This window comes from Bison bison, unplaced genomic scaffold, assembly GCF_000754665.1.
Source record: "Bison bison bison isolate TAMUID 2011002044 unplaced genomic scaffold, Bison_UMD1.0 scf7180017864370, whole genome shotgun sequence".
NCBI lineage: Eukaryota > Metazoa > Chordata > Mammalia > Artiodactyla > Bovidae > Bison > Bison bison.
Window position 1 is genome coordinate 11,003,206 of NW_011494942.1, and position 10,621 is coordinate 11,013,826.

General features: G+C 42.3%; 1 protein-coding gene and 1 long non-coding RNA gene across 2 annotated transcripts in view; one reads left to right on the forward strand and one right to left on the reverse strand.

Annotated features, from left to right (window-relative positions):
- Positions 1–8,264: 8,264 nt before the first annotated feature.
- On the reverse strand, positions 8,265–10,594 carry LOC105000230. Its single transcript, XR_826705.1, has 2 exons — positions 10,300–10,594; positions 8,265–9,451 (listed from the first exon to the last, which is right to left on the reverse strand). It is a non-coding gene; the product is annotated as an uncharacterized LOC105000230 (long non-coding RNA).
- The window catches only part of RASSF8 (Ras association (RalGDS/AF-6) domain family (N-terminal) member 8), a 139,361-nt gene continuing 138,180 nt past the window's right edge, over positions 9,441–10,621 (forward strand). Inside the window, exon 1 of the mRNA XM_010855999.1 lies at positions 9,441–10,216. The gene's annotated coding sequence lies outside the window, so the exon portion shown is untranslated. The remainder of the gene's footprint in view (positions 10,217–10,621) is intronic.

Consider the following 10,621-nt stretch of genomic DNA (forward strand, 5'->3'; position numbering starts at 1 on the left):
CGCTTGCTAATGGCGCGTGCAGGCGTCTGTGCTGCTTCTCCGCTGGGGGAGTTACCGTAGGACTCGCAATCTTCGAGTTTTAATTGTTTATTTATTTTTTCTTCCTGTTATGTTGCCCTCTGTGCTTCCAAAGCTCGGCACAGATTCGGCAGTGAGAAGGTTTCCTGGTGTTTGGAAACTTCTCTCTTTTTAAGACTCCCTTCCCGGGACGGAACTCCGTCCCTCCCTCTTTTGTCTCTTTTTTTGTCTTTTATATTTTTTCCTACCTCCTTTCGAAGAGTTGGATTGCTTTTCTGGGTGCCTGATGTCCTCTGCCGGCATTCAGAAGTTGTTTTGTGGAATTTACTCGACGTTTAAATGCTCTTTTGATGAATTTGTGGGGGAGAAAGTGTTCTCCCCGTCCTACTCCTCCGCCATCTTGGCTCCTCCAGTATGCTCTTTTGATACAAGAAGTCCAAATGTTTTTTTCTGTATTTCTTAATTGGATTTCTGAACTGTTCTTTGGGTCATTATCAGAAGCTGAAGCAAGCCTTCTATGTCTCTTCTCTTTCAATGGCACTAATCATTTTAATTTCTGATTCATATGCTCAGAACGTTAGAGCTAGATGTGACATTTAAGGTAATTCTATAAGCCCTTGCTGTGAAAGAATGCAGACCCACCTGTATATTTGATCCACTTGGAATAAACACAGATGGAGGGTATTCAGAGAACACTGGAAGAGGAAAGGGGATTCCCATCAGGCAGCCAGCTCTATCAGTCAATGCTGAGGTCAAAGAACCTCTGTCAGGCCACACTTCCACCACACAGAGGTGCAGGAAGGCAAATGGACATGTCCAGGGTCACAAAGCTAATTAAGCAGAAGAACTAGCACTCAGTGGGTTATTTATCGGGATGGTCTCTTATCTGTTAAAAGACATATAAGACCAGGAATGTCCTTGAAAATGCACATCATTGTCTTAGCCATAGTTCACTTGTGGGTTATATGCCTGATTTGCTTGTAAATTGACTTGGAAACATCAATCATTCTAAAATAGTAGGTTAATTTATTTTGCTGGGTGAGCAGTCCATGGTGAGAAAGCTTTGATGCTGCTGGGACTGCCCAGTCCTCACTCTCTACCCCTCAGCCTCAGCACACTTGGAGGACCAGGTGAAAGGGATCTGCCTAACCCAGACCTCAATTTACAATTCCAGTTTAATCTCTGCACCCTGAACCCATGCCAACTGTACGCTTCATTCTCTCAGCTCTTTTTAAGTCTTGCCTCACTCATTAACCACATATCATACTAGGAAAAAGTATAGATTTTGAAACCAGACTTCCTGGATCTGAATCTCAGCTGTGCCACATCTAATGACGGACTATGATTTGGCTTCCTAATCTATAAAATGGGTATGATAATAGTATATATGATACAGGTTGCTATATTTTAAAATTTATTATGTTAGACGTATTTAGAACAGTGTTAAAAAGCCAAGACATCACTTTGTTGACAAAGTTCCATCTACTCAAAGCAATGGCTTTTCCAGTAGTCATGTATGAATGTGAAAGCTGGACCATAAAGAAAACTGAGTGCTGAAGAACTGATGTTTTTGAACTGTGGTGCTGGAGAAGACTCTTGGAGTCCCTTGGACTGCAAAGAGATCAAACCAGTCAATCCTAAAGGAAATCAACCCTGAATATTCATTGGAAGGACTGATGCTGAAGCTAAAGCTCCAATACTTTGGCCACCTGATGCAAAGAATGGACTCATTTGAAAAGACCCTGATGCTGAGAAGATGGAGAACAGGAGGAGAAGGGAACAACAGAGGATGAGATGCCTGGATGGCACACCCACTCAACGGACATAAGTCTAAGCCAACTCCAGGAGCTGGCAATGGCCAGGGAGGCCTGGGGTGCTACAGTCTATGGGGTCACAAAGAGTCAAACACGACTGAGCGACTAAACTGAACTGAAAGTATATTCTCTCCTATAAACCTGCAGATAATAATAATAATAGCAACAACACTTAAACTTATCAAGCAGTAAATGCTTGATAAGTAAGTAAATGATATCAAGCAGTGTAAATGCTTTACACACATTATTTCAGTTAATCACTGTAACTCTTCACATGCAACCAATATTATCCTCTTCTCCCCTACCCCGTATTTTTTTGGCAGGTAAGAAAGCTAAGGTCTCAAATATAAGAAGCAGAATCAGGACTTGTACCAAGATCTGTCTTGATATCCTCCCAATCTTTCTGAGAAAAGAGCTTTAGAGTTCTCTTAAAGCTCTTTTATTTCAACAGACTGCCTTACCTCCCATGCAGGTCAGGAAGACTGGGATCCCCACCCAGGGTGATGAGCAGCAGCAGGAAGGGACGGGTTTCTCCGGGAAAGTGTGAGGAATAAGACGATGACACCATTACTATCTTAACCAGCCACCCCCATTGTGTCACACGGCACCTATGTGGGCTATACTGCTAAGGGCACCCCAACTCCTTACTTATTTGAGAACCATATCGGGAAATATTCTGGTTCCAGCCAGGGTGGTACCATTCGTAATCTCAACTTCAGTAGTTCTTGGAGTCATTTATTTCTATCCCAGCCTGTAGGGTAAAGGGAACATCTCTTTCATTTCCTGATTAGGGAAAAAATTATAGTTTTACTCCCTTCCTTCAGAGCCTATAATAGCCAGTATCTTACACTCTTGCCCCATACTCATCTATTCATCCATGTCAAAAATGTACCTTCCATTAGTCTAAAATGGTGCCTTCAGTGGAAGGCTTGGGGCTGAAGGGCCAGGGGAGGAAGAGAAGGGAAGTCTCTGAGTTTGCTAGAGGAACACCGTGAACTGCCTTGTAACTACTCCTGTACACCTGCCCACACCTGTATCTCCCGGGCGGCTCTGCATCTGCCTCCCTCACTCCCCCACAGGACCACAGAGCCTTTCCTCAGCACCTCCCAGGATAGCCTTGGGGTGCTCCTGTGAAAGCAGCCTTACAGTACATCCTGTTTTTATCAAAGACCGACCGTAGTACCCACACTGGGCTTGGCTCATGGAGCTAAACTTAGAAGGGGGATGGATAAATATTCAAACTATTGTACAATTGTGCTCATTTCATATGCTAGCGAGGTAATGCTCAAAATCTTTCAAGTTAGGCTTCAACAGCATGTGAACTGAGAACTTCCAGATGTACAAGCTGGATTTAGAAAAGGCAGAGGAATCAGAGATCAAATTGGCAACATCCGTTGAATCATAGAATAAGCAAGAGAATTTCATAAAAATACCTACTTCTGCTTCATTGACTATGCTAAAGCCTTTGCTTGTGTGGATCATAACAGACTGTGGAAGATTCTTCAAGAGATGGGAATACCAGATCACCTGACCTGCCTCCTGAGAAATCTGGATGCAGGTCAAAAATCAACAGTTAGAAATGGACATGGAACAACAGACTGGTTCCAAATTGGGAAGGAGTATGTCAAGGCTGTATATTGTCACCCTGCTTATTTAACTTATATCCAGAGTACATCATAAGAAATGCTGGGCTGGATGAAGCACAAGCTGAATCAAGAGCGCAAGAAGAAATATCAACAACCTCAGATATGCAGATGATACCACCCTAATGGCAGAAAGCGAAGAGGAACTAAAGAGTCTTTTTTTATAAAGGTGAAAGAAGAGAGTGAAAAGCTGGCTTCAAACTCAACATTCAAAAAACGAACATCATGGCATCCAGTCCCATCACTTCATGGCAAATAGATGGAGAAACAGTGGAAACAGTGAGAGACTATTTTCTTGGGCTCCAAAATCACTGTTGACAGTGACTGCAGCCCTGAAACTAAAACACTTCCTCCTTGGAAGAAAAGTTATGACAAATCTAGACAGTGTATTAAAAAGTAGAGACATCTCTTTGCCATCGAAAGTCCATCTAGTCAAAGCTACAGTTTTTTCCAGCAGTCATGTACAGGTGTGAGAGTTGGACCATAAAGAAGGCTTAATGCTGAAGAATGGATGCTTTCAAACTATGGTGCTGAGAAGACTCTTGAGAGTCCCTTGGACTGCGTGGAGATCAAACTAGTCAGACCTAAAGGAAATCAATCCTCAATATTCACTGGAAGGACTGATGCTGAAGCTGAAGCTCTAATACTTTGGTCACCTGATGTTAACAGCTGACTTATTGGAAAAGATCCTGATGCTGGGAAAGACTGAGGGCAGGAGGAGAAGGGGATGACAGAGGATGAGATGGTTGGATGGCATCACCGACTCAATGGACATGAGTGTGAGCAAACTCTGGGAGACAGGGAAGGACAGAGGAACCTGCCATGCTGCAGTCCATGGGGTCACAAAGAGTGGGACACAACTTACTTACTGACAAATTAAAAATCTCCCCATGTCCACTATCATATTTAGCTGTCAAAGTATTATAGGATGTCAGAGAAGCTGAAGTTGAATGTTTATTATATCAAGAGTGGTGGGAAAAAGGGATAAGAATCTGAAAAAGAACATATAACTGAATCACTTGGCTATATACCCAAAACTAACACAAGACTGCAAATCAACTTTAATTAAAAAAAAAAGAGCAGTGGAAAAGCTGTTTGAAGAAAGGCAAGTACAGCTCCAGTGGCCAGGGAAGATAGAAACCCTGGTGTGCAGCTCAGGGATTGATGGAAGAAAGATAAACAGGCAAGTACCGTTTCTAGGGACAGTGGAAGAAAGAGGGAGCTTGGCAAGTGGGCCTCAGACATAAGCCTTAACCCAAGGTGCCCTTGTCCCATCCCAGCCTGTCTGGAGCTATCCTACATTTTCCTAACATCCTTTGCTCCTCCTTTGCTGGGCACTTCACCTCAGTCCCTGCAGCCTCCATCATCCACCCCTGCTTAGCACTACGTGCAAGTGAGGAGGGAGGGAGTTGGCTCTTCACAACTCTAAGTTGTGCTCTGAACATACCTTCCTTTAGAAACGTGGTCACATGTGGTACTTGGCGTCCGAGGAACTTTTTAGTAGTATGCTTCAGTTGTTACAGGATCAGTAAGGGTTGGTGTGGGGCTCTGATTTGTTAGTGGGTACTGCTGGTACCCTTCTCAGATCCCTTTCTCGGGCTGTGTCAGTTACTAAATGCAGGTGCCTCCCTCTCAGAGAATCCTCTTTGCCCTTGGGGAATAGGAGGTGCCATGCCTTAGGTGTTACCACCAACCCACAGCCAATCAGTGACCGATAATAGGAGTGTAAAAGGCCAGTCTCTTCGGCCAAGGGACCAACTCTGCAACCCAGTTCCTGCTCTAGACTGCCCCATAGGATCATGCTGGAGCTGGGCTCCTTCTGAAGCACAGAATCCCTGCCTCGGGCTCTACTTCCAGAGAACCTGATCTAATACTATACATGCTCATCTTGTGTTTACTAGAGGTTCTTTATTGTCACCACAGCAATACATCTCTAGGGAAACCAAGGGTAAGAAGAGGAACAGCTTGACAGGACCCTAACCAAATTGTGACATGTAATCCAACTCAGTGTATAATATTTCAGTTGTCGATGGTCAGTTACTAAGTCGTGTCTCACTCTTTGCCACCCCATGGACTGCAGCATGCCAGGCTCTTCTGTCCTCCATTATCTCCCAGAGTTTGCTCAAATTCATGGCCATTGAGTTGGTGATGCCATCCAACCATCTCATCCTCTGCTGCTCCCTATTCCTGGGCCTACACCTAATATCCGCCCTTCTGCTAACATTAACAGTCCACCTTCTACCAAATTTGAAATGAAGATTTATTTTGTTCATACTCTAATTTTTCTCTTCTTACAGAATATGATTATACTTGTTAAAAGAATTGGATGTGCAGCATTTATTATTAATCAATACATGTTACAGTTCTTTCAAATGTTGCTGAATGATTCTAAATTATTTTATACTAATTATTCTTACTATGATCATATAAATTTCACATTTTAAATTTATTGTTGGGCTGTTTCCTTTCCAGGAACTATAAACTCTATTATTGTCCATGACTGGGTCCTTGATAAGGAGGCTCTGGTTAAACCAGCAGTGTTATAAACAGATCAGATGTCCAATTTGCAATTAATAAAAATATATAATTGAATACATGAAGGCAAAGCAGAAGATAATTTAATCTTCCTGCTATAATTCAGAGTCATATGAGACCATCATTATAAACCCCAATTATAGCACTGGAGACATGGAGGGAGTTGGTGTGTGGCATTCAGGCTAAAAGAATGTCAGACAGTTCAGATTTTACTGCACATATTTACAAAGGTACAACTTCATAACATCAGGCACCGCATTCACTGTTTTCCCCCAATATCCTAATCCCAGTATAGGCTCTTGTTGAGCTAGTCTCAGCTGACTAAATCCACTCTTCTAGCCTATAATTAAAAAAATAAGAAGATGGAAAATAAGAAAATTCATGGGATTATCCTCTCAAAAACTTCTACCTAAATAAGAAGCCAAACACATTTTAAATCCTATTTCTAAATATATTTGCATTTATTCCTTTTGATATACCCTGTTAAAATTTCCTTTTATAGTTTATGCTTTTTCTTTTCATACTGCATTTCATTGATTAATAAAATATATTATTTTATTAAATAATAATGTGCCCCATCATATTATTAGAGGGTCTTTTAAGGAGCTGTTTATGATTTGGTATCTAAATGTTTTATTATTTTTTTAAACAAGAAACTATCATTAAATTAAAAATTCTTATAGATCTGAGAATTGTTGGTTGTTTCTAAAAAGGCCCTTTACGTTGGTCAAATAAATCACAATAATTATAGATCTTTGCTGTGTTTCAGTATGTGTACAAGATATTCATTAGGAATGGTAAAGAAAACCACATTTAATTGCTTTCTATACACATACTGAGGAGGAGGGATTTTTTTTTTCCTTCTAAACTTGTCAGTAACCGTGACTAAATGCGGGCTTGGTAAGTGTCTGAAAAACTCTAAATGATCCCATTTGTACAAATTTTAGTAGATGACCTCAGGCCTCTAGGTAGCCTTGATGTCACAAGACTGGAGTTGTAACTCCAGCTATCACGTCTGTGTTTTAGGCAAGAATAGCGCTTGAGTCAGCCGTGCTCATAAATAAGGACACACAAATGAGTTTTCCTGGAAGGCCCATACAACACCTTCCGTCCACAGGGCCAAAACTTAGTAACCCCTATCTGCAAGGAAGGCTGTGAGAGAGAACTCACTGAGCACAAAATCAGGTTTCTATTTCTAAGAAAGGAGTGGAGAAAGAGAATGGGATAGGCAACTAGCATTACTTGCCTCTTTTCCTCTTTTAGAACCGCTTTTCTCAGATGGACTGTGAGCTCACAGAAGGCTGAGAATATGTCATGTCAATCTATGTAAACTCAGAACCTAGCACAATACCATATTTATTATGCTTTTGTTATGTTTATTATTTAAGGAAATGGAACCCTCTGCTCGTTATGCATTAGAAAGATGATCCAATGCAAATATAACATGAGCAGGTGACATGAGTTTACTGCATTTATACAGTCATTCATTCATATCACTGTTATTTCAACTCATATTAATTGAGCTCCCAGTCTGAGCCAGGCCTGTGTCATGTACGGGGGATACATGGACAAATACAAGACAGCCCCTGGCTTTAAGAAGAGGATTGGGGAGCAAGGCTGGGGAGTACAGGGAGGCTCCACTGGTAAACAAGCAATTTCGGGGTCACATGGTAGGAGAACCGAGGAGTGGTCCTGAGCCACTGGTTGAGATTAGGCAGCTGTAAACTACTCTGGGTAAAACACAAGAGTGTGGAACGAAGGAGGGGAAAAGAAGGAAAAACAGTGGAGTTAGATAATAATGCAATGTCTAAGTTAGAGTCCACAATTCACTCCTTCCAGCACACATACTTTCTTCGTGACAAAAATGTTTGTTTCTCCCTTGGGACTTCTTCCTGACACGTGGCTCTTAATGGATCTGACCCACTGACAAGCTTCTTCTGGCCTAAGCCATAGACACGACTGTATTTCATGGGCCTTATCTGAGCACAGTACAACTGTCTTCCCAGCATCCCATCTTATAAGGTGGTGTTCTGGTGGACCAGTTTGGGAAATGCTGGCCTAGATATGATTCCATAGACACAATAAAGAGTTGCCAGGGATTTCCAGAGAAAGGAATTTATTTCCATGAGTTGCACATGTGAACTTAGCGTGTTAACACCTTGGGTTTCAGTTATATGGGTCACCAAAAGGAAAGAGGTTTTATTGGATTAATGAGGCATCATTTTAGCAACCACACAGTCAAAAAAGTTATTCAGATGACAATTTTACTAGTAATGAAGACAGTATCTTTTCTTTCTGCAAATAACTCAATTCAGTTCATGACATATATGGCTAGAAATGTATCTACATCAATTCCTACTTTCTTTGCCTAGCCCAGAGAAAGAGCTGTCTTCCTAACCATGAAGCAGAAGTCATAAAAGAGAGATTTGATGATTCCATTCTGTGGCCTTGAAGATGGAGAAAGAGACCATAAGCCAAGAGATGGAGAAACTAGAAGAGGCAACTAAGTGGATTCTCCCCTAGACCCTCCATGACAAACAACAGCCCACATTTGATTTTGCGATTTCTGATCTCTGGAACTGTAATAACACATTCTTATAGCCTCTAAGTTTGTGGTTAACTTGTTTACAGATAGCAGCAGGAAACTAATAATACATACAACGTAACTCTAGGTGCTGTTGACTAGTTCATTCGCACTGATTCAGGAAAGAGACATATGTCTCTCTCCCTTGGGATTCTCCTCTTTTCTGAATCCACCCTCTTAGATTCTTCTCTTGCATATAAAATCTGACTGTGTCACAGGGCTTTAAGTGCATGAATACTCACTTATTCGAGTTAGGTTACTTTCAGGGAATATAATTAGAGACCAGAAATAAGGGTTGTTTACAAATCCTGCCAAGGACATTTGGTGTGATCTCAGGAAGGCTTAACAGGGATGTGATTTACAGCTAAGAAAGCTCAAAACAAATTATACTATACACTGAACAAAGAATGAATTAACCACATGGGGCTAAGGTAGGGAAGGGACTTGTCTCGGTTTATCCAGGCTGGACAGTGGTAAGTTCACTGGCATCTTTAGCCACCAAGAGGGCAACAATGGGCATGAGGACACCTCAACAGGTTCCTGGATCCTAGTAAGTGCTTCTCTTAAACAGTGGACACAGTTACTCAATCATAATAAATTTCATCTTGATTTACATGCTGGTCGTATGAAAGGTGGTTGTCGTGAGTCAGTCAACTTATTCACCTCTGGACAAATGATAAAATCGAGGTCAGCACCCTCCTGGTGATCAACAGAAACAAGATTAAGGTTCTTCTACTTGGTAAGATCTGGAGCCCAGGTTTAACAATAACCACACCCCATACTGTTATCACTCACCCCTGTTTCAGGACCTCCATAAAAGAAGGACGACTATTCCAGCAAAACAAGGGAGGCAGGTTCTACAAAAGAAGGAGGGGTCCACACTGGCAAATGCCACGTGGGGGCTGAATTTTTCCATCATATTTGACAATCAGGCAGTGACTGATGTTATTCAGAGGAGTGAAAGGTTGACAAGGGAATGAAAGCTTAAGAAATGTTAATATTAAGGCTGGAAAACTCCTCTGAGAAGAGGATCCAATGCCCTCCATCTTTTAAAAAGTTCCCCTGGGTTTTACACTTGAATCATAAAGAACTCTTCTTGTTCCCAAATCCTCCAACTGTTGATGAGCCAAATTTGAGTCTTACCATCTCTCTCCTCAGTTCACCTCCGAAGCAGAGGAACTAATGAGCTGTGCAAGAGCTAAAGGTCAAAAAAACAAGAGGAAGAAACAAAAAGTCTACCAACCCAAACTCCAAACAAGTCAAGCCCTGAGTAAGGTGAGCGGTCACAAGCTGTGCTTCAAATGTAATCATCCCGGTTTCACTTATTAAAAAACCAACAAAAAAACGAGTGTCTGGAGAATCAAAAGGGACACTTGATCTTCGGAATGCTTCCTTGCGTCTCATTCATCATCTATTCTCATACCATCTCCCTCCAAACTGAAAGCCCTTCCTGAGTTGTGAGCTTGTGTGACTACAAGTCTGAACCGAAGACCGAATTTTGTCCGGTGACTAGAGTAACCGCATGCCATAGAAAAGAGGTGGAACTGTGAAGACGACACATACATGTGCGTTTCCAAATAAAAACACCGCTCTCCTTCCTCGACGATGTGCTCTATTCAAAGGTATACGTGTGTAGGGGCTGGGGTAGGGTGGGGGAGCGGTTTTCTGAATCTGAGCCCAGCTCTTTCTAAACTTGGTTACTCACGTCTGATTCATTCGCTGTGTTTTTCGTCTCCTGTCTCTGTCATTGCCTGCTGCTGAGAAGGGGGTCGCTGAATCATGCCACTCCAGATGAAAAGCAATTCAGACCCTCAGTCCTGGGGGGGATGGAAGGGCCCTTTTTTTTTCTTTCTTTTTTTCTGACAGAGTCTGCAGAAAAAGCCTCCTACTTTCCGGGGTGACCGAGGAGGGCAGTTTTACAAGTCTCACCCCCGGGCGATGGAAGATTTTGCTCCGTGAGAGTCAGCGAGGCACCGTGTCTGGCTCTCGGGCCCACCGGGCCTCGGTGGGCGGGGGTGCGTCGCGGG